This window comes from Canis lupus, chromosome 3 (assembly GCF_003254725.2).
Source record: "Canis lupus dingo isolate Sandy chromosome 3, ASM325472v2, whole genome shotgun sequence".
Lineage (NCBI taxonomy): Eukaryota > Metazoa > Chordata > Mammalia > Carnivora > Canidae > Canis > Canis lupus.
The window spans coordinates 44,301,492-44,323,078 of NC_064245.1; positions in this window are offsets into that span (position 1 = coordinate 44,301,492).

The window sequence follows — 21,587 nt, forward strand, 5'->3', positions numbered from 1 at the left end:
CTGGAAGGCTCAACTGACTGAGGCACCCAGGCACCATGATCAGGATATTTATTATGTAATATAATAGAAATTTAGATATAGGGTGCTAGCCCTGGGTTTGGTTTATTCAGCAGTTCAATGGCGTCGTCAATAATGGAAGATTTTGCATTTCTCCTCTCTGTTCTTATCAGCATAGGGGTCTTGCTACAGAGCTCAGCTGTAACACCTGGCACTTCATGTAGTAACATGAGCAGGACGAGGGCAGGGAGAGCAAAAACCTTTCCCAGAAGGCCTTGACTTTTCTTGCTTTCATGTCACTTTGGTAGAATTTCATCAGTGCACATTCCAAAATCAAGCCCTGCCAAAGGAGAATAATTTCTTTGATGGATTCACCCCTACAAATGTGGAACTCAGACGTCCTTGAAGGATACAAGTACCCAATATCTGAAGACTACTGGGGTTTTGTAGACAATGAATAGAAGAAGTAGGATGCCTGTAGGGAGAAAACTGTAGGTAACCTGTGACAGTAGCAAGATACAGTCAAAAGACATTTACATTTTACAGAATTGTAGAATATTCCAACAGTATGAGATGTATTATAGTCCTGATTTAAGAAGCTAGAATTATTGAAAGGTGGCCTTTCTTAGAATTCTATTTTCCTATACCTATGATATACTAAAGATATCAAGTAAAGTTCCCAGATTTTAACAAGGAACAAAGAGAAATTCTAAAGAGTGAAATCCCTCTTCAGATCTCTTTAGCCACCTGGGTTTTATACAATTGCATTTGACTCAGCCTTAGTGTTTGGTATGGGAGTTTTTTATTTGGCCTGGTTGAGTCCACCGCATGGTTTCATTTATTTGGTCTGTTCATTATTAGTTTGGTTTTGTAATCTACAAGTTCACATACAAAATATCCATTTTTTTTCCATCAAATAAATAAATAAATAAATAAATAAATAAATAAATAAAATTATCTTGAAATTTTATTAAGTTTTCTTGAAACTTCCAAAAATTTTGAACTGCAACTAGCTGTCCACAGGGTAATTTGAGATCTCTCAAATCAGGAAGTACTCTGTTAAGGACAGACTCATCTTCAATATATTTGGTAATATTTCATAAAAGAAATAAATGTAAAATTCTACTTGATACAAATAATATTTGCTCCCTTTATTTTTACTACTCCCACCCCCTTGGCTCAGATTCAGATCTTCTCCTACCTGGATACTTCAGTAGCTTCCTAACTGGGCAACTCCCCTATCATGTTGTGCAGAAGGTAACCTTCTAAAGCACAAATATAATACTCTTTCTTTGTTTGCACCATCAGTGAGTCCCTGTTACTTACAAGATGGAGTCCATGGTGTTTGGTTGGATGCCCAAGACTTCTGAAACTTTGTTTCTATCTTCTTTTATAGCTTCAAAAGTTACTAATTCAGTAGAATTGGAAAGTACTTCAAGGGTTGCACTCTCTGTAGACTCCAGGTGTGGGGTGTTGTTTGTGGCTCCCAAATACCTCATGTTCTTTCATGTTTCCAGATATTTGAGCATTCTGATGCTACAATTCAGATTATAGTTTTCCAGCTCTTCTGCTCAACAGGATCCTATTTATTCCTTAAGATGTAAAAGCTCCCTTCCCAGTGAAGACTTCATGGAATTCATCTCTCCTCCACCCTTACTCCAGATAGCCTGTGGATTATACTTTGTAACACTGACTTTGTGTTTCTAGTACACAATTTGGACCTGTCCATCACATGCATATTTAACCTAAGCTCATCCCCACTTGAGATGGGTCTTCACTGATTGGACCTACATACACCAGAGACATACTAGTTAGTGGACCTTCAACAGAAAATGGATGTATATGAAGAAGTAGTTCTTTTCTACAACATTTCTTTTTAATATTTTGTTTGTTTATTTGAGAAAGAGAGAGAATGAGAGAAAGAGAGAGAGCATGAGCAGGGAAAGTGGCAGAGGGAGAGGTAGAAGCAGACTCCCCACTGAGCAGGGAGACCCAAGGTGGGAATTGATCCCAAGACCCTGGGATCATCACCTGAGCAGAAGGCAGATGCTTAACTGACTAAACTACCCAGGCGCCCGCTGCAACATTTTAAAGACATTGCATAAATAAATCTGTTCAAGACAGATTTAGGTTCAAGCTGAGCATTGAGCATCTCTTGGGCGTTTTCACTCATACTATCTCAAAATAACAAATCTGTTAAGTTATATAGGTTTACTGAGGTTATAAACATTTGAGAGGTTTAATTTTTCCAAAAATTAATAGATCTTTGTAGTTCAATGGTGATATTTTAAAATTTCTATGACTCCATTCATTGGCGATTAGATAGTTATGTTAAAGGTTTTAGAGGTCAAGGCAACTTAATAGATTTTCTGTTTGGTTTATTCTTTGGTTCTCTAACATGAATAAAAACTATAATTACCAAAATAAAATAATTACATGATAAAATATATTTATTATAGTTTAGGGATAATTTATAATGCCTTTTAAAAGGGTATTCCTAGCCCTTACGTAATTAAACTAGTGTGACATCTTCCCTTCTTTTCTCTGAGCTTATGGACAAAGCCCATTCTTCTTTGGCATCTTTCTAACCTATAGTATAAAGTTTTGCACTCAAAATATGAATACGATAAATATTTGCTAAATAAATAAGTGAAATTATAAATGTTAATGGTTTTTATTATTATAATATCTGGACATTGTCAAGATTTAAACACAGTTCAGGCTTACTCTACAACAAATTAGTCTGGATTTTTTCTAGTTATTATTATTTTTAAAATTTGAGTACAGTTGACTCACAATGTCACATTAGTTTCAGGTATACAACATACTGACTCAAAACTCTATATATTATGCTATGTTCCCCACCAGAGCAGCTGTCATCAGTCACCTTTCATTACTAGAATTTTTTTAAAGATTTTATTCATTTATTTGTGAGAGACACACAGAGAGACAGACAGAGACACAGGCAGAGGGAGAAGCAGCTCCATGGATGGAGCCCAATGTGGGACTTGATCCCGGGACTGCGGGATCATGCCCTGAGCCAAAGGCAGACGCTCAACCACTAAGCCAACCGGGTGTGTCCCACAGGAATATTTTTTTAAAAGGGGTATCAATAAGGAGCTTTTCTTGATTATAAGGAACACATCTATCAAAGGTGTGTTTGCAGTTACATCTATATTTCCACATGCAAGATGCAACAGATTGGCTGCATCAAATATTTTGATTCTTCCCATTTGGCCAAAATTACATTGAAAGCCAGTAAGAAATTCAAATTCTATTGTTTCACACAGCTTTTCAATATAGAGAAATCATGTTTCAGTATGTCAGTTGCTAGACCAAAGACCTTGCTTTTTCCCTGTTGCTGATTTTTTGACGATTTCACTGTTTCTCAGCATTTTCATCATGGTTTAGGACCATGATGAAAGGACCCAGCCGTTGATTCTGTTCCCTTTTGACATCCTTGACAAAATTCCTTGTTAATTTAGATGTGGGTACATGGCAAACAATGAGAAAGTGGCTCGAGAAGATCATGACTTCCCAGAAATCCCAGATCAGAATAGATGTATCATGGGTTCTGGTTCTTAAGTATCGGTGTGTGTGACACAGAGGAGTACCTTAGGTCTGGGCAGGGCCCTAGGAACCTGCATTCTTGACAAGTGCCAAGGTTCTGCTGATGTGAGTGGTCCCTGGACTCCACGTGAACATAGGCTGAGGTAGTTCAAGGAGGTAATTAAGCAAATGAAGCATAACTATTTGACTGTGCTGCAGTTGGGTGATTCTACTTTACACATATGTTTGGTGAGATAGTGCAGTGGTACACATTTGAGAGTCAGAATGTCGAGTTCAAATCCCAGCTCAATTTCTTACCTGTATGTGCTCGCAAGAAAGTTACCTAACCTCTTTTTGCCCTGGTTTTTTCAACTGTTAAGTAGGGATAATAACAATTATTACCTCTCAGAATCTTGGTGGGATTAAATGTGTTAATACATGTAAAGCACTTGGAACACTCTCTGGCACACCGTAAATATCATATAAGTATTAGCTCTGACTGTTGGTTCCAAATCTTCAAAATGAACCTCTACTCCTTCTATCCTGAGGTCACGCTACATTTTGTCAGCCTGCTTATAAAATGCTCCTATATGCCTAGGAGTGGGAGTGTATTTAAAGACGCTGAAGACTTTTGCTCTCTCGTGTTAATCCTCTCCATTAAAAGAACCAGAAGACTGCATTATGAATTTATAAATTCACTTAAGTAAAGACGGAGAGAGGGATCGATCCCAAAGGACATATTATCAAAATTGGGCTCCAGATGGAGAATTTATATCAATTGATGTAAGTTTAAATTTAGAGTTGTTTCATTCCAATGCTGAGGAGAAGAGGAAGGAAAATTTGGGCCTCGGCTAGTTAAATGAACGTAAGGAATCGTCCTTATTTCCAATAGTATTAGGTTATTCACAGAATTTGTCATTTATTTCCACCACCTTTCTAACTTCTCTCCTTACCTTATCTCTTTTAATGATTAGTTTTAAAAGTCTGGATTATGAGGCAACTCTGGTGGTTCTTAATGGGAAGAAAAGAAGATTCAGAGTGTGCAGAGATCAGAATTGTCATGGGAACAAACCTGTCTGAAGAGGAACAGGGTGGAAGATCCATGGGTACAGCTATTAAGTGTTCTGTATGTCTCAGTAATAAGCCCTCTGCCTCCTTTTTCCTGTATTCTTTCTTTCTTTCTTTCTTTCTCTCTTTCTTTCTTTCTTTCTTTCTTTCTTTCTTTCTTTCTTTCTTTCTTTCTTCCTTCCTTCCTTCCTTCCTTCCTTCCTTCCTTCTTTCTTTCTTTCTTTCTTTCTTTCCTTTCTTTCTTTCTCTTTCTCTTTCTTTCTTTTTTATATATATAGAGAGAGTGCGAGGGAGAGTGGAGGGGAGGGGCAGAGGGAAAGAGAGAATCATAAACAGGATCAGGGCTCAGTGTGGAGCCTGACATGAGGCTCAAGCTCACAACCCTGAGATCTCGACCTTAGCCAAAATCAAGAGTCAGATGCTGAACTGACTGAGCGACTCAGGCACCCCTCCTCTATTATTTCTGGCCATCACCTTCAAGTGGAACAATCATTCACTTTTCTTTTTTAACTAAATGAGAAAAAGATGCCTACAAGTCTCATAATCAGTATCAGTGAGTCCAGAGTGGATGAACAACTGAATTTAGTGAGAAATTTCTACACTGCAGGCTCTGTTTATTCTAACTTTGCTATTTCATCTTACTGTGGCTTCAGAGTTTCACCAAAGAAACACATGCCAGGCATAAAAATAACATGCTAAATAAGTAGCGATATATGATCTTTTCCGCAAAACAGAGGGAATGTAACCAGGGCCAAATGGCCTTAAATTAACTTATTTAAAAACAAAATTTGTCATTGGGTTATGGATTTTATTTCCTCCAATGATGCGCTGGTAAATGTTTAACAACCAGCTCTTTGGAAAGGTAGCTCTTTTGTGGTGTTGGTCAATGTCCATAGTTTTCCCACCATAGCCAATTTTGAGCTACCATGTGACACCCCCAAAAGCAGATTTGAGAAGAAAGGGACACATAGGCTCTTAGAGCCTGTTCACTTGTTTGAGCCAGCTCCTGCACACCTCTGCTTATATCCCAGAAAAGATTAGGGAGAGGCCAACCAAAGTCCTGACAACTAGCATTCAGAAAAAGATCAATGACTTGCTTAGGCAAACATGAGGGGTGGCATCCAAACTTGCAAGTTTGATCAACATGTGTGTCTGCCTAGCATTGGATAATCCAGCCAATACTCATGGATACACTAGTTTAAAGAAATGAATTAGGCAAGTGTTTAGACATTCCTCTACAAGTCAATCTGGGTATGTCAAAGGAAGCACTCAAAAACTGATTTTCTAAAGTATATTCTTTTTCTTTAAATTTTTAAGGTTATGTCACTTGATATAAACTTCTTTCAGAAGATTTAGCCTACAAGTCCAAATTCTTAGGTTTCTTATGTTTTGGAGGAATTCATTCTGCATTTCTTTTCCCTGATATTCTATCATCCTAACTGCAGTGTAAGGATGGGGTGATCTAGTACCTATCTCTAAGGGATGAAGTGAAGTCCAGAACACAAGATCATCAAGCCACTGTCAGAGGCTGTATATACACAGATCTAGCATGCAGGAATGTAAAAACACCGTATGTGTGAAGTATTAAAAAGAGAAGTTAGGGGAGCCTGGGTAGCTCAGTTGGTTAAGTGGCTGGCTCTTGATTTCTGCTCAGGTCACAATCTCAGGGTCCTGGAATCAAGCCCTGAGTCTGGCGCTATGCCTAGGAGGTAGTCTGCTTTGGGATTCTCTCTCTTTTTGCGCTCCCCCTGCCCTCTCTCTTTTTCAAATAAATACCTCAATCTTAAAAGAATAAAAGGAGAAATTAGAGCAACTGAGTGTGTAGTGGGTAGTCCAGATAGGGGACAGAGGGAAGGGTATGATGGACAGGGAAGGCTGCCTTGAACAAGTGATATTTGCACTGAGATCTGAAGGAGGTCAGAGGCCCATGCACTCAAAAGACTTTGATGTGAGGTGGAGTGCCAGGTTTTGGGCATAGGGGACAGCTCTTGCTGAGGCCCCCTGGTAGGAGGAAACATGGGGCATTTACGCCGAAAATGGAAGGCCAGGCTAAAACCTGGGAACCTGAGGGAGCCTCTTGCAGGATGAGATGGGAGTGAGTATGCAAGAGGGCAGCACCTAGGAGCTGAGATTTTGTCCTTGGATCCCTGGGTGGGGGCTGGGGAACAGTAGAATGAAAGATTGGATGAGGTCTCATTGCCAGGACAGAGAAAGAAATTCCCTGGGAATCTTCATGAGGGATGTAATAACATTTGGGGTCCAAGTGGTGCTGCTTTGGGGCCCCAAGGTGCCAAGGGTGACCTGGCACCAAGGAATGGAGATGCTCCTCATTTCTGGAAAGTCTGCAGAGTGACTAAGTTCCACACAGTCATGACTAAGAGGGTGACTCATCTCATGTTTGGTGAGATAGTGCAGTGGTACACATTTGAGAGTCAGAATGCTGTGAGACAGAGGGGAGGGGACCCAAGGAGGGGAACGCAAGAGAAGGAGGAGCCCCACTTTCTAAAGGCAGCAGTGTTGGCTTTGAGGTGGGGTGGGGAGTGGCTTTTGGGTAGTGGGCTACCATGCACAGTTGTGAAGTTCGTGGACCTGGCAAAGGAGCCCAGCTCCCAGGCAGTGACAGCCTTGACCCAGCCCCCTCTCAGTGCCTCAATTCCACATCATGGCAAGAGATTGCTCAGAGGTATTGTCTCCTGGACTTGTTCCCTAAGGCCTTAGGCCAGCTAGACCCTGCCCAGGAATAAGTTTGGAGAATATTGGATGAAGGGAGAAATTCCTGAGGCTCTATGTCAGCTGGGAGAGGTTTTGAACCTGCAGAACTGAAGTTACTATTACCTCATTTGTGCTTACAAATTAATGTGGGGACAGGGATTACTCAATTGTATCAGGTACGTGCTTATATACAAACTCACCCATGTATATGGGTAGGTGTCCATGTGTATACACATCTATGAATATTTAAATGGTGATGGTAGATCCTTCATGCCCTTTCTTTTCTCTAATTGCTAGTGCATAATTTCCTACCCACCTTCCCACAACCACCAGTACCTGTCTTGTCCAAAGTACTTAATTGCCTCGGGGAGGATTAAATTTATTCTAATGGAAATTTAAAAAAAAAAAAGAGGGACACAATATTGAGCTTCTAACATCAGACTAAGATTTTTTTAAAAAGATTTTATGTATTTATTCATGAGAGACACAGAGAGAGAGAGAGGCAGAGACATAGGCAGAAGGAGAAGCAGGCTCCCTGTGTGGAGTCCAATGTGGGACTTGATCCCAGGACCCCAGGATCAGGACTGAGCCGAAGGCAGATGCTCAACCACTGAGGCACTCAGGTGTCCCCAGACTAGGATTTTGTTCCATTTGCAGAAAGTTAGCCTTTATGGGGAAAAAGAATTCTAAATTCCTTTAAATTCTTATTAACTTATTTGGAGTCAAGCTTGGAAGATAAGATCATCTATTTCTTCCAGAGAAAGGCCACAACTTCTTTCAAAAGGCTAGGCCTTGGGGCTTCACTTTCTGAAAGAAGGGATGATTTTGCAAGTCAGAAAAATGAAGAGGAAATTCACTCAGGTAGAGGATGCAAGGCAGGTGGGAGACAGAGAAGATATGTCAGGATTAGGTTTGATTCTGAGTGATAGGAAATCTGAACAGTGGTTGAAACAAGAGAGAAATGTATTTCCTCTGATGTGATTGTCTGGAGAAGGGCAGTTCAAGGATGGGCTGGTACTCCCCCATATAAGGCAGTCCGGTTCCTCCTCTTGTTTTACTCTACCATGATCCCCATTCTAAGGCTGTCTCATGGTCCAAGATAGTTGCTCTAGCTCTATCCAACTCATTCATATCCCAGTCAGAAAAAACAAAAAAGGATAAAGAAGGCCACACTCCCTAACTTTAAGGATACTTTCCCAAATTTAACCATTTCATTTATATCCCATTAGCCAGAACACGGTTGTTTATCCACCTAGATGTAAGGGAAAGAGGTAAATGTGAGTCTCATTCAGGGAAGTTATGTACAAAGCTAAAGTTCTGGTGAATCAGTACTGGGGGAAAGGAACAGGGTGAACTGATCTGGATGTGTGTTAGAAATGACCAGATAGGGGCAGCCCGGGTAGCTCAGTGGTTTAGCACTGCCTTCAGCCCAGGGCCTGATCCTGGAGTCCTGAGATTGAGTCCCATGTCAGGCTCCCGGTGCATGGAGCCTGCTTCTCCCTCTGCCTGTGTCTCTGCCTCTCTCTCTCTCTCTCTCTCTCTCTCTCTCATGAATAAATAAAATCTTAAAAAAAAGAGAAAGAAATGACCAGATATTTTTAGGGTTGTCCAGGGAAGGGAACCTTGCTTACTTCCTTGTCATAATCTGGGACATGTCATCTTGCTTAGAAAGGCCTTGTTGAGTACTGGAGCCACGTGGTGGCAACTGGGTTTGATAGATGTACCTGAGCCTGCACTACTTCCATGCTCAGCCTGAAGCCTGTTGGGTCTCAGAATTTCCCACAATCCTCCATGAGAAGATGTATTTGGTAGAGCTGTGAGTTAGCAGAGGTCTAGAATCAGAATAAAGGCACAATGGTGCATGGGCCCTTTGAGACCAGAGGATTGACCCATGAAAAGATGTCTAGGCATGGGCTTGCCCTGCCCGTCCTCATCAGACTCCAGGTGTGCCCAGAGTCCCTGGTCTGCCATCTTCCCACTGTTTCAAAGACAGAGAGCCTCCTCATACACAGGCACCATCCCAAGAAGGAACAAGGAGAAGACAAGGAAACTCAAAAGATTTATCCGAGAGAAGAGCATTTATCTGAGAGAAGCTTAGTTACCAGAAATTAATGTTTTTCAAGTGGAGTTTGGCTCTCACCATGAAATTTGGTAAGGTCACTTTCATTCTCTTTCCATGTGACCCCGTGGGCTGTATTGGGGGTGGGGGTGGGGCAGGAGGTAAGAAACCTCCTCCTCCTCCTCCTTCTTCTTTTAAAGATTTCTTATTTATTCATTTGAGAGAGCAAGAGAGAGCATGGGCAGGGAGGAAGGGCAGAGGGAGAGGGAGAAGCAGACTCCCCATTGAACAAGGAGCCCAACATGGGGCTCAATCCCAGGATCCCTGGAATCATGACCTGAGCTGAAGGCAAATGTGTAACTGACTGAGCCACTCAGGTTCCCCAGGCTCTTGAAGAAAGCTTAGATGAATTATGGCAGATAAAGAAGCCAATTTTTTTCACCACACATCCAAGTATAGTGTGAGTGAATTTGCTATCCTGTTTGTGTACATAAAACCAAACTCATAATACCAAGTCATTTCCTTTTGTATTAGACCTCATAAGAGTGCAAAATGAATGATAATTCAAGTTCAAATTATTTGAGATTTTAGATTAATGTATCAGTGTGGAATTTAGCTGAGTATTAGCCTGAAGACTTGACTTTAGAGATATACCATTTATACAATGACTTGTTAGCAAGTGACAATTCTTTTAAAATTGGAACTAGGAAAGATAAAGTTGAATGGCCAAAAGAACAACCTCCCACAAATCAGATGCTTTCCAGTTATTCGAGCATGTGACATCCACACAGCTACTCTCAGAACTCCTTACGGAATATCAAATACAAATATGGACATGGGACATTAGACATTTCAGTGACACAAAAATTCCTTTCCATCAACCACACTGTTCAGATGCACTTCAGATATGGTGATTTCTGAAATAACCAAAAAAATTGGTTTGTTTGTTTATGCTTTCAGTGTTAAACCTAGACTTACTGATTCCAGACAGAGAGCGATTATGTGGGGGATATTGTATCACTATTGCCCCAATTGAGATAAAACCAGGGTGTGTGTGGTATGCAGGCACACACGCGAGTATGTGCATACACACAAGCCCAAACTCACAAACACACAAACCACCCATAAAGTACTAACATCATGAGGTATATCAATGCATGCACGCCCCCACAAAACCAGCCCTAGTCCAACAACTGACTTAAGGTTTTCCCCAGGACAAAATGATAGTTTTTGCTCTTTGAACACTATGGCTAAAGAAAAAAAATCAGCTTGTTGTTTGAGCACAAAGTTGGGATCATGTTCTCCAGGTACTCGTGGAGTTTAGGCAGACGCGCTGACACCTTCTGCAATATTTCAATACTTGAATTGATTGACACTGAACTCTGATCACCAGGTAAGGAAAGTTACAAGGGAAGGTTCCTTTCCTCTGTTTGGTTCTCTTTGATTAAAAAAAAATGTGGAGAAATTAAAAGATGTGGTTTTTCATTAGATAAGGATTTCTGTCCATTGCCTTTCTTTTTATGCTTGGCCTCACTAACTGGACTGGTGGCCTGGCGTGGCCTGCTGTTGACACAGATTGGCAGCACGGACCTTACACTGCTGTAAACACCTATAAAATGTGGCCTTCCTCACATGGTCAGTGATGAGGCCCTGACAGCATGACACCCGTCATCTGATAAGCCAGGGTCAGGAGTCACTCAATTGCTTTGCTTTTTCTTTGGATGTCAAAGAGCCAAAAGCTTTTAATGTTTTTAATAAGTAAATTACCCAAACATGCACAGTCTTTTGCACATATTAACTCATCAGAGGCCAAAGTGAACCAGGGAGGGCCCCTGGGAAGGTCAGGGGCTATTCACCTGGTGTATTGTAACCTTGAGACTGAATTTTGGTGAGAATCATCTAGGTATCTGAGATCGATTTTGGAGAGCTGCCATTGCTTAGTGACAGTGGGATCTTAGCAGGGACTCACAGGGCATCATTTTAAGTGAATGGTTGGACGCTTTTGCAATGTTGACAATGTCTGCAACCTAGGGAAGGAAGTAATCAGCAGGACTTTGATTATGGAAGAACATTTTTCTGACAGCAAAATGAATTTTAGTATTAGAATTAGCATTTCAGGTCATCCTCTTGTGTATATACCATGTCTGTTTTTATAATGTCTTAGAGCTAGAGGCAACCAGGTTTTCTTGGTGTCACTATTTGGGATTCAGTGAATGTGAGATCAGGTGGCTAGGCAAAAGGACAATAAATGATAACAAGAGTTCCTCCCAATAGTCACCATGTGGAAGATAGCTCACCCAATGAGTCATAAACTCATGAACAGAAGTGCCTGGGTAATTGATACTGATAAATCTTTATTCTCTTCCAGATCTCTTTTATATCACCGAGGATAAGATGTGGGATGACATGCAAAACAACCATTTTAACACCTTGGACAAAACACTATGGGTGAAAAAAGAGAGGGGTGCTTCTTGGACATAGTGGATGTTCCTCAGTTAACTTCCTCTGGTTTCTTCTTGTGTTTCAATGAACACTCAGGAGTAGATGGGAAAGAATCAGCTGGGACATTTTTAGAGCTTTTGGTAATAGCTATTTACCACTGGAAAATTCTCACTTACATAGGCCACTTCAAGTATGTAATCCTGTCAGATTTTGAAGCAAATAAAGGTATTTTTCTTGGCATTTCTGCCATGGGTCTCATCATCCTGTCAGATTTTGAAGCAAATAAAGGTATTTTTCTTGGCATTTCTGCCATGGGTCTCATCATACTTTTAATTCCAAATTTAGTGTTGCAGGTAGTCACAATGTTGGAAAGGACTCAGTCCACACAACTCAAAAGCCACTTTTTCCTTTCTGATCACAGATTCCAATCCAACAATTAATCTGTGGATACCTCTAAGTTGAGACTTGCAGAGATTTCTCAAAATAAATAAATAAATAAATAAATAAAAAAGACCAGGAGGTCAAAAGAAAATGTTGAGTGTTACCAACACAAGCAAGCTCAGGAAGGAGGCAAGTAGTTCCAAATGAATTGAATATTTGGCCTCTTTTTTTCATCCACACTGTTTAATTCCATTCTGGGCCAAAACATTTTGTAGCAGGCAAAAACAAAGTTGATTTTTAATTTATCCAGCACTGAGGGTGAGGGGATATCTTGTTACCCATAAGAGATGTAAATTTTTATTCCTTATCTAATCTTTAACTTTCTGCCTTTAACAGAACAGTGAAGTAGTGATGGCCCAATATCTAGCACCAATTTCCTCTTGAAACTGTGGTTTCCCTTATCACTTCCAAAACCTTCTCCCCTCTTATCCCAACTCCAAACAATCCAGAATTTTTTGGACTCCAGAGCCTGTCTCCACTCAACCTCCATATGAGCTTGAATATAAACTCCCTTGGATATACATTGTGGAAGAAGGGTGTAGTTTCCATGTTTTACATCATATTTTTGTTTCTCTATCACCAAATTGTGATTTGACCTGATTCAGAGATTCATTTTTTTAACCTATCCTTTAGGAGGTTAGTTTATAAAATTTTTTCCAGCTTCATTGAGATATTATTGACGTATAACATATGTAAGTTTAAAGTATGTAATGTGGTGATTTGATACATATATATTGCAAAATGATCACCACAATAGGGTTAATTAGCACCCCCATCCTCTCACATAATTATGATTTGTATGTGGGGGTGGGTGTGTATGTGTGGTGATAACATTGAAGATATACTCTCTTAACAACTTCCAAGTATATAACACAATATGGTTAATTATAGTCACCACCCCAGAACTTATCCATTTAATAGCTGGTGGTTTGTAACTTTTGACTAACATCTCCCTATATTTTTCAACACCATGGGTCCTGGAAACTAACCATTCCACAGAGATTCATTTTCACAAATAATTTAACCAACTAAAGGCATAGTAGACTCATGGAAATTGGGTATAATCATGAGATGGGGCAACAAAGCTGGGGTTTGATCTGGAGTTTCCTAAACCATGTGATCTTCCAGAATTGACCTTGTATAAATCATACTGAGAAGATATGTCACTGAACTTTTTTTTCCTCCCAGACTTACACATCAAACATATTTCCCCCACAGGACTATCTAGTATCATCTAAGTGGATAATTAACATTCAAGGTGCTAAGACCATGTCCACATGATGAAAAGTGTTTTGGAAAAGAATAAATGAGTGCATTACTAATGAAAGATTTTTTTCCTTTACAAAAAGTCACTGAATTATGCTATCCAGACAGCCCACTGTCCGATAACGCATTGATAAATGAAGGGATAGACAATCACATTAAGAACGTCAGAACATCATTTGCAATTCTCAAAGCTGGTATTCAGAATCAACAAACTATGAACTTTCTCTCAAAATTAGAGGTAATAATCCACCCAACTGAGTGTCAGTGATGTGCTCAATTGGAGACAGAAAAATGAGAGACCTCCTTTCTGCTCACAAGAGCCTTTATTGTAAAGAAATGTTTTTCAAAGTATTTTGGCTGAGACCAACATTAAGAAATATATTTTATATTGCAGCATACACCTGGGGATGCATGAATGCATGTATGGAACAAACAAAAATGGCCAATGTAATGGTTCCTTGAACACACACAGATAGTTTCTATAATATTCTCTTTGCTTTAAAACTAAATGCTATTTGTGAACCACAGAAATGATATCTTTAACAAGAGACTGTGACCCACTGTTTGCAAAAGAGTCCTTCAGTAATTGCAGTCCATCTCCATTTGTGATGAATGGAGCCGATAGAGTATGAACTTCTTCAAAACATTTGGATTCATAAGCTTGGTGGACCACACACTACACTAAGGATACAGTGTGATGGGGGTGCAATAAAAGTTTGATGAAATAATTTATAGGGCATAGTAGAAAAGAAAAGGTATTGTAGATACCCCCAGCAGACTTGCCAAACAATTAGAGGAGGAGTCACTGAGTTGGGGCCAAGATTTTAGGCTGATTGCTAAGGAAAATGGCATATGAGTGCTAAATATTTTCTATAAAAAAGAATGAGATATTGCAGAAAGTTCAAAACCTTTTGCAACAAGTGGATCTGGATTTGAATCCCAGATTCTTCATTTTGTAAATGTGGGCATCTTCCCCAACTCATCTGGACCCTAGCTTTCTGGACATCAGAAATGTTGGGGTGATGCTATCAGATTAACCAGGTTATGATGAGAATTTCTTATAGTGTGTATAATGAATGTTATGGTGCTTAATATGTAGTAAGGGCTCTATAAATAAATAATAATATTATTTTGCATGTCAGATGTTGGGTAAGTTTACAGGCAGCATTTCCTTTTGCTCAACATCTGGCTTTAGCATTCTATCATGCTAATGGATCTGTCCTTTCAAATATCTCATCAGGCCCTGCCATACCTCTCTGTTCAAATTGTTAACTAGCAGATAATCAGGATGATTCCATCTCTGTAACTGGTGAGAAATCAAGGGAGGCCAGTGGAAATGGTAGTTAAACACAAGGCACAGGGGCACCTGGATGGCTCAGTAGGTTAAACCTCTGACTCTTGATTTCGGCTCAAGTCATGAGCTCAAGATCATGAGATCAAGCTCTGTGTCAGGCTCCACATTCAGTGGGGAATCTGCTTGAAATTCTTTGCCTCTCCCTCTCCCTCTGCCCCTTCAGTTCATGCTCTCTCTCTCTCAAATAAATAAATAAATAATAGATAAATAAAATCATAAAAACACAGCACAAATAGGAGACACTGCCCTGGGTTGTGCTGACCATGACAGGAAGCTATTCAACTCAAGGTCTGCATAAAGCTCTAAGTTGTCATTAATATTACTTTTAAAATACATGTTTTGGGAGCCATGTGTTCAGGAAAATTGGAGAAAACAATCTAGACTGCATGAAGTGCCAAGTTCTGAAATGCAGGGAAGTGACCCATGCCTGGTTGCATGGGCCCAGTGGGAAATTCAAAGAAAATTCTAGAAGGTTGGCTGTTTTGGTGCTTTGATTAGTGCTAGGTCATCAAAGTCTCCAAACTGGACATTATCCACTAAAGCTTGATTTCATTCTCCTCTCCTTCCCTTCCTTCCCGGTTACCTACTTTCCTTTATTCATGTAATTGGAAAATGCATAATATCAGCAACTATAAACAACATACTACATACTCAGCTGTATTTTCATATATGTATCTAACTGGGTGGCCTCTTAATGAAAATTAAAGATTCAAGATTGTCATTAGAGAATTCTTAATAAGATGGCTCTGTAGGGGCTTCTGGATGGCTTAGTCCATTAAGCATCTGACTCTTGATTTTGGCTCACGTAATGATTTCAAGGTCGTGAGATGGAGACTTGAGCTCAGCAGGGAGTCAGCTTGAGATTTTTCTCTCTCCCTCTCCCTTCTGCATGCTCTACAGAGCTCCATGATTTTGGATAAAATGCCAAGTCAAGCCTGAGGATGGTTTGCCATGGAAATGGACCATTAAGATACAGGGTAATGGGACTCCTGGATGGCTCAATCGGTTAAGCATCCTAGTCTTGATTTTGGCTCAGGTAATGATCTCAGTCAGAGTCATGAGATTGAGCCCTGTGTTGAGCTCTGAGCTCAGTGTGGAGCCTGCTTAAGATTCTCTCTCTCTCTCTTTCTCTAAGAAAAAAAGGAAAAGACACAGGGGATTAAAACAAGATTTATCTTTCATATATCTGTAACTATCCTTCCTAAAACTAATAAGGAAATCCAGGGAGCTTACATAATTCCTGTGAGTTTCCACAGCAAATGAGCTTATGCCTACAAAATGTTTTATAATCCATAAAACTGTAGGTATGGACAATTGGACATTATTATTATTGTTGTGGTTGTCACCACTATTCCTGTTTTGTGAGCAGTGATAATCCTAAGAAAATCAGAGGAGGGCTCTGTGCTAGGTTCAGGTTGGAGAGTAAAGAAAATATCTGCATGGCTACAGTTCACTTCATGGTGGGTTTCAGGCAGTTAAAGCTTCATGTACCCCAGCTCAGGGGGTGCTGAGTTAGGAATCAGAATCCTTCCTAGTGTTCTATCTCAGATCAGGGCTTGTCCTTGAGGCCCAGCTCTGACCCTCAGAGCCCTATCCTTGGCTTAGAGGGCTCATCTCTGATGACACCATCCTACGAAAGCCCTTTCTTCTCACTGTTCCTTCTACATCCATTGCTCTGCACAGTTTGGTGACATTCCTACCAGGGACAAGGAGGCCACTCTCTTGAATGCTTATTGGAAACAAAGGACAAAAAGGTAGGAGAGAAGCTTCCTTATTTCTTGCTGCCCAAGACAACTCCCTGAACACCCCTTACACATGCTGGCAAAGCTTTGATTGATCTTTCCCCACCGGAGCAATGATAGTCTCCAAGGATATATGGGTTATTGGTCTTGGAACAGAACAATAGTGGGTCATGGTTTTTACAGGAAAATGCATTCTGAGATCAAAGCCATCAACTTAGTAACACATATTTAGGGCTTAATTCTATTCACAAGTTAAAATTACCTTTCCCATGTGTGGTAGTATAACTTCACAGGCAGAAATTCTGATATCCCATTCAAAGAATGCAGGAAGCAAGGAGGAAAACACTCTGGGAGCAATAGCATTTTTTTTTAAGTTCGATTTGCCAGCATATAAGTATAACACCCAGTGCTCATCCCATCAAGTGACACAATATCTTTTTAGTGACTAGAAAGAGAAGCTACACACGATGGAAGGACAACATACAGTGAATTCTACGAAATGTATGGGGGAGTTTCTCACTCCTGAGAAATAACACACCCACATAAAGACTCTTGTTGTAATGTTTTCTTTGGTTTAGCCAAAAAAAATTTAGACTTTTATGCAATCATGTGCTAAGAAATGTACCTCATTAAAGATACAAAACTAATATGCACGGCTTTATTCTTGTTACATAGCCATACATAATCAGTGAAGAGTTATTACAAAAATAAAGTGAATAGAAAGAAAAATATGAACTAAAGAAATATAATGCTAACAGCCATCTAACAGTGATCTCTTCTGATATTCTGATATTTTAGAGAATGTGTATAAATATACTATGAATATATTTTTAAAAAAATATTGTATTTGTATTGAAATAGGTAATCTGCTTTTTTATTTAAATATAACCGAGATATCTTTCCATGTTATCTATGTTGTAATAATTAAAGTGAATATGGTTAGTATTTCATTTATGGCTGACTGTATTTTATTCAACTACCCCTCCATCTTGGCATTTAGGTTATTGTTAAATTTTCATGACTTTATGTTCTTCTAATCTGATTGTCGTACAAAGGCATATTTATTTATTTTGGATGAGCAATTTATCAGATATTTACATTATCCTGAATAGGATATTGAAGAGATGCACACACTCTCATGTTTAGTGCAATATTATTCACAACAGGCAACATATGGAGACAGACTTAGTGCCCCTGATGGAAGAATGGATGTGGTAGACACACACCATGGAATGTTACTCAGCCATGAGAAAGAAAGAAAGCCTGCCATTTGCAATGACATCGTTGGCCTTTGAGGACTTTGTGCTAAGGGAGATACAGTAGATAGGAAAAGACAAATACTGTATCATATCACTTAGGTGAGGAATCTAAAAAAAGCCAAATTCGGGGGCTTGTGGGTGGCTCAGCCGTTGAGAGTCTGCCTTAGACTGGGGTCGAGATCCCAGGGTCCTGGAATCGAGTCCCGCATTGGGCTCCCCACCGGTAGCCTCCTTCTCCCTCTGCCTGTGTCTCTGCCTCTCTCTCTGTGTCTCTCATGAATAAATAAATAAAATCTTTAAAAAAAGGGCAAGAGTACAAATTTGGAATGCCTAGTAAATAAGTCTTAGAGATCTAATGCACAGTATAGTGAATATACAATGCTATATTATAATCATCAAACTTGCTAAGAGACTAGAACTTAATTATTCCAACCACTAAGAAGAAATTATGTAATGCGATAGAGGGGCTAATTATTGCTACAATGGAAATCATATTAAAATATGTAAATGTATCAAATTAACATGTTGTACACCTTAAATTTACACAATGTTATATGTCAAATATATAGTTCAATAAAAACCCCACAGGTATTAACAGGGAAAAAAATCTTTTGAGCAAGAGATGTTGGTTTTCTAAGTCTAACGGCTTGACCATGTTGCCTGAACAATTCAGATAATAAGATACCGGAACACTTGATTATTTCCGTCAATTGGAAGAAACAACTGGTCAATTCAGTACATAATTATCCCCCCCCCCCTTAAATGGGAAGACATATCAAATTCTTAGGATAGCTTACAATCTCATCCTGCCTTATGTGAGGCAGAAAGTGCTAAGTGACAGAAGACACAGGTCAGCCACAGGCTTTCATTTCTCAGATGTCATACAAGAAAGAATTCCTTGTATCAGTTTTCTCTGTTGAATCTGTAGTTCTTAGTTAATTTCTCAATTAAGTCCAGATAGGGGCTAAACTAATTGGCCCTTTTAATATCTTTGGTGATGACTTATTTATATGCAATGTTAGTAAAGAGAAAGCAATACAATGTTGCCTATTGTAGATGAGCAATAAAAATTTGGTGGATGGAGTTGAGGGCTCCAGGGTCTTTATGGAATCATTCCTCAGCCAGAGCAAACTCATGAGGCTCTACATCAGAACTCCTGGTCACTACAGTTAAATTAACATCCAAACATGCTGAATTCTTCACTCTTCACTCCCCAGCCATCTATGCCATCATTTTCAAGCCAGATTTCTAGGATTAAAAAAAAAATGGTGAATGGAGATTAGGAAACTGGAAGAGACAGAATTTATAATCCAAAACTGTGAGTGAATGCTGGTAGATGCTCCAATGGACAGTTTTACATAGACCCTCTCTGATTAGATATGAATCTATACATAGCACAGACCTGTTTGTATTCACATGGGGGGGGGGTGGAAAGCAGGCATAGCACCAGCTGTTTACTTTGTGGCTGTCATTATTTTCATATTAGCACCTGTTGAATTAGAAATATTAACACCAGTTGATTTTGCCTGTGCATCTATTTAGTGAAGTGTTCTTAAATGTGAATGTGGTAGGCTAAAGAGCCTTATTAATGATCATGATATATAAAGAAATCACAAAAAGTTGTCCTTGCTAAAAGTTTCTAATAAATGAAAGAAACAGGCTGGTGGATGCTTAAAAAGACTTCACCGAACCACTTCAGGATGAGTGCTTCCGAAAGTTCTAATGACACCAAGCAGCATTTTCTTATCACATTCTGACTTCTGAAACCAGTGTAGCTGATTTTGAGTTTTAGTGCTGGGTGTAACTTCATGGCCACAGACTAAGTGAAGGCATTTCATTTAAAAGTGTCTTTAGGGATCCCTGGGTGGCGCAGTGGTTTGGCGCCTGCCTTTGGCCCAGGGCGCGATCCTGGAGACCCAGGATCAAATCCCACGTCAGGCTCCCGGTGCATGGAGCCTGCTTCTCCCTCTGCCTATGTCTCTGCCTCTCTCTCTCTCTCTCTCTCTCTGACTATCATAAATAAATAAAAATTAAAAAAAAATAAATAAAAGTGTCTTTATCCTGAAAAAAAAAAAAAAAGGCAAAATAATACAGAGACCTTAGTTTGCTTTTTCCTCTATTTTTTTTTTTTTTTTGCTTTGATTAGAATTTCCATGGGGGGGTTATTAGTTACTGAAATTTGTATTTAAGATTTAGGAAAAGTTCTGCATATGACTTGTGTTTCTACTGCTAGGTTTATGATTATTTACAATGTTAAAAAACAAACAAACACCCAGGGGCACCTGGGTGGCTCAGTGGGTTAAGTATCTGACTCTTGATTTTAGCTCAGGTTATGATCTCAGGGTCACAAGATAGAGCCTCGAGCTCACCAGAGAGTCAGCTTGAGACTCTCTCTCTCCCTCTGCTCACTCTTTCTCTCTGGAGTAAAATTTTAAAAATCTTTAAAAAATTAGAATATCATCAGACATAGGTAACTATTGAATAAAGAATGTGGAAACAAGTTCATATCTTTCCTAAATCTCTTCCCTCAATTTCTGCTTCCCCATTAACAATGTTAATATGACACTTTAAATCAAAATGCTTCAGGCATCTCTAAGTTAGATATTAAGGTGAGATGCAAAAAAGACACTCCCTCTTCAGATAAATGTTTTCCCTCCTCCCATCCAGGTGCTATGAGAGATTTTGGTACTATGTTAATTTTAAAGATACATAAAGTACAATAGCTGCAACATTCTTTTGATACTCCAAATAGTTTTTTTTTTTTTGAGGTTGTGTGTAAAATGCTTCCAAATAATTATGAAGACTTTCCCTGTTACAGGATGAGGGATTAAACCCTGTTTTTCACCCATCTTTGGGTATTTAGCTTCACACCACATTTTGAATTTTCCCAGTTTCAGCTTCCTTGAGCAAAACATCTTAGCAGCATCCAGAGAGCTGTCCAGCATGATGCATCCAAACGACGCGGAGAGTTCCTTAATACGTAGGTTGCTGGACCCACCCCCAGAGTTTCTGATTCAGCTGTTTTGGGCTGGGCTGAGAATCTTCCTTCCTTCCTTCCTTCCTTCCTTCCTTCCTTCCTTCCTTCCTTCCTTCCTTCCTTCCTTCCTTCCTTTTTTTTTAGATTTAAGATTTTATTTATTTATTCATGAGACACACACACACACACAGAGGCAGAGACAGGCAGAGGGAGAAGCAGCCTCCCCCAGGGTACCTGAATTGGGACTCAATCCCAGGATCCTGGGATCACGACCTGAGACGAAGGCAGATGTTCAACCACTGAACCACCCAGGCATCTGGAGAATCTACATTTCTGATCAGACCTCAGGTGGTCCTGAAGGTGACAATCCTGGGATCACACTTTGAGCATCACCACTTTGAGGAGATTCAGTTTTGTGTTTCCTCTTAGATGCTATATTTTTCAAATACATGTGCAACAAACAACCTTAGACTTTTAAGATTAAGCTGGTAGAGCAGAAAGAAGTGCCTGCTGCCCACTATGGAAACCATTTTTTTATAAAGTTACAAATTCCTCATCTCTATCCCTCCAAGTGATTTATTTTATTGATATCCAGCCATTCCCTTGAATTCCTCACTTGGGAAGATGCTACATAATAATAGAAGCATCATCAAACAGCAGGGGAGGTTCTGTTTAAGATATGTGGTGCAGGAATGTAATTAATAATTTGCTGAATGTGGGG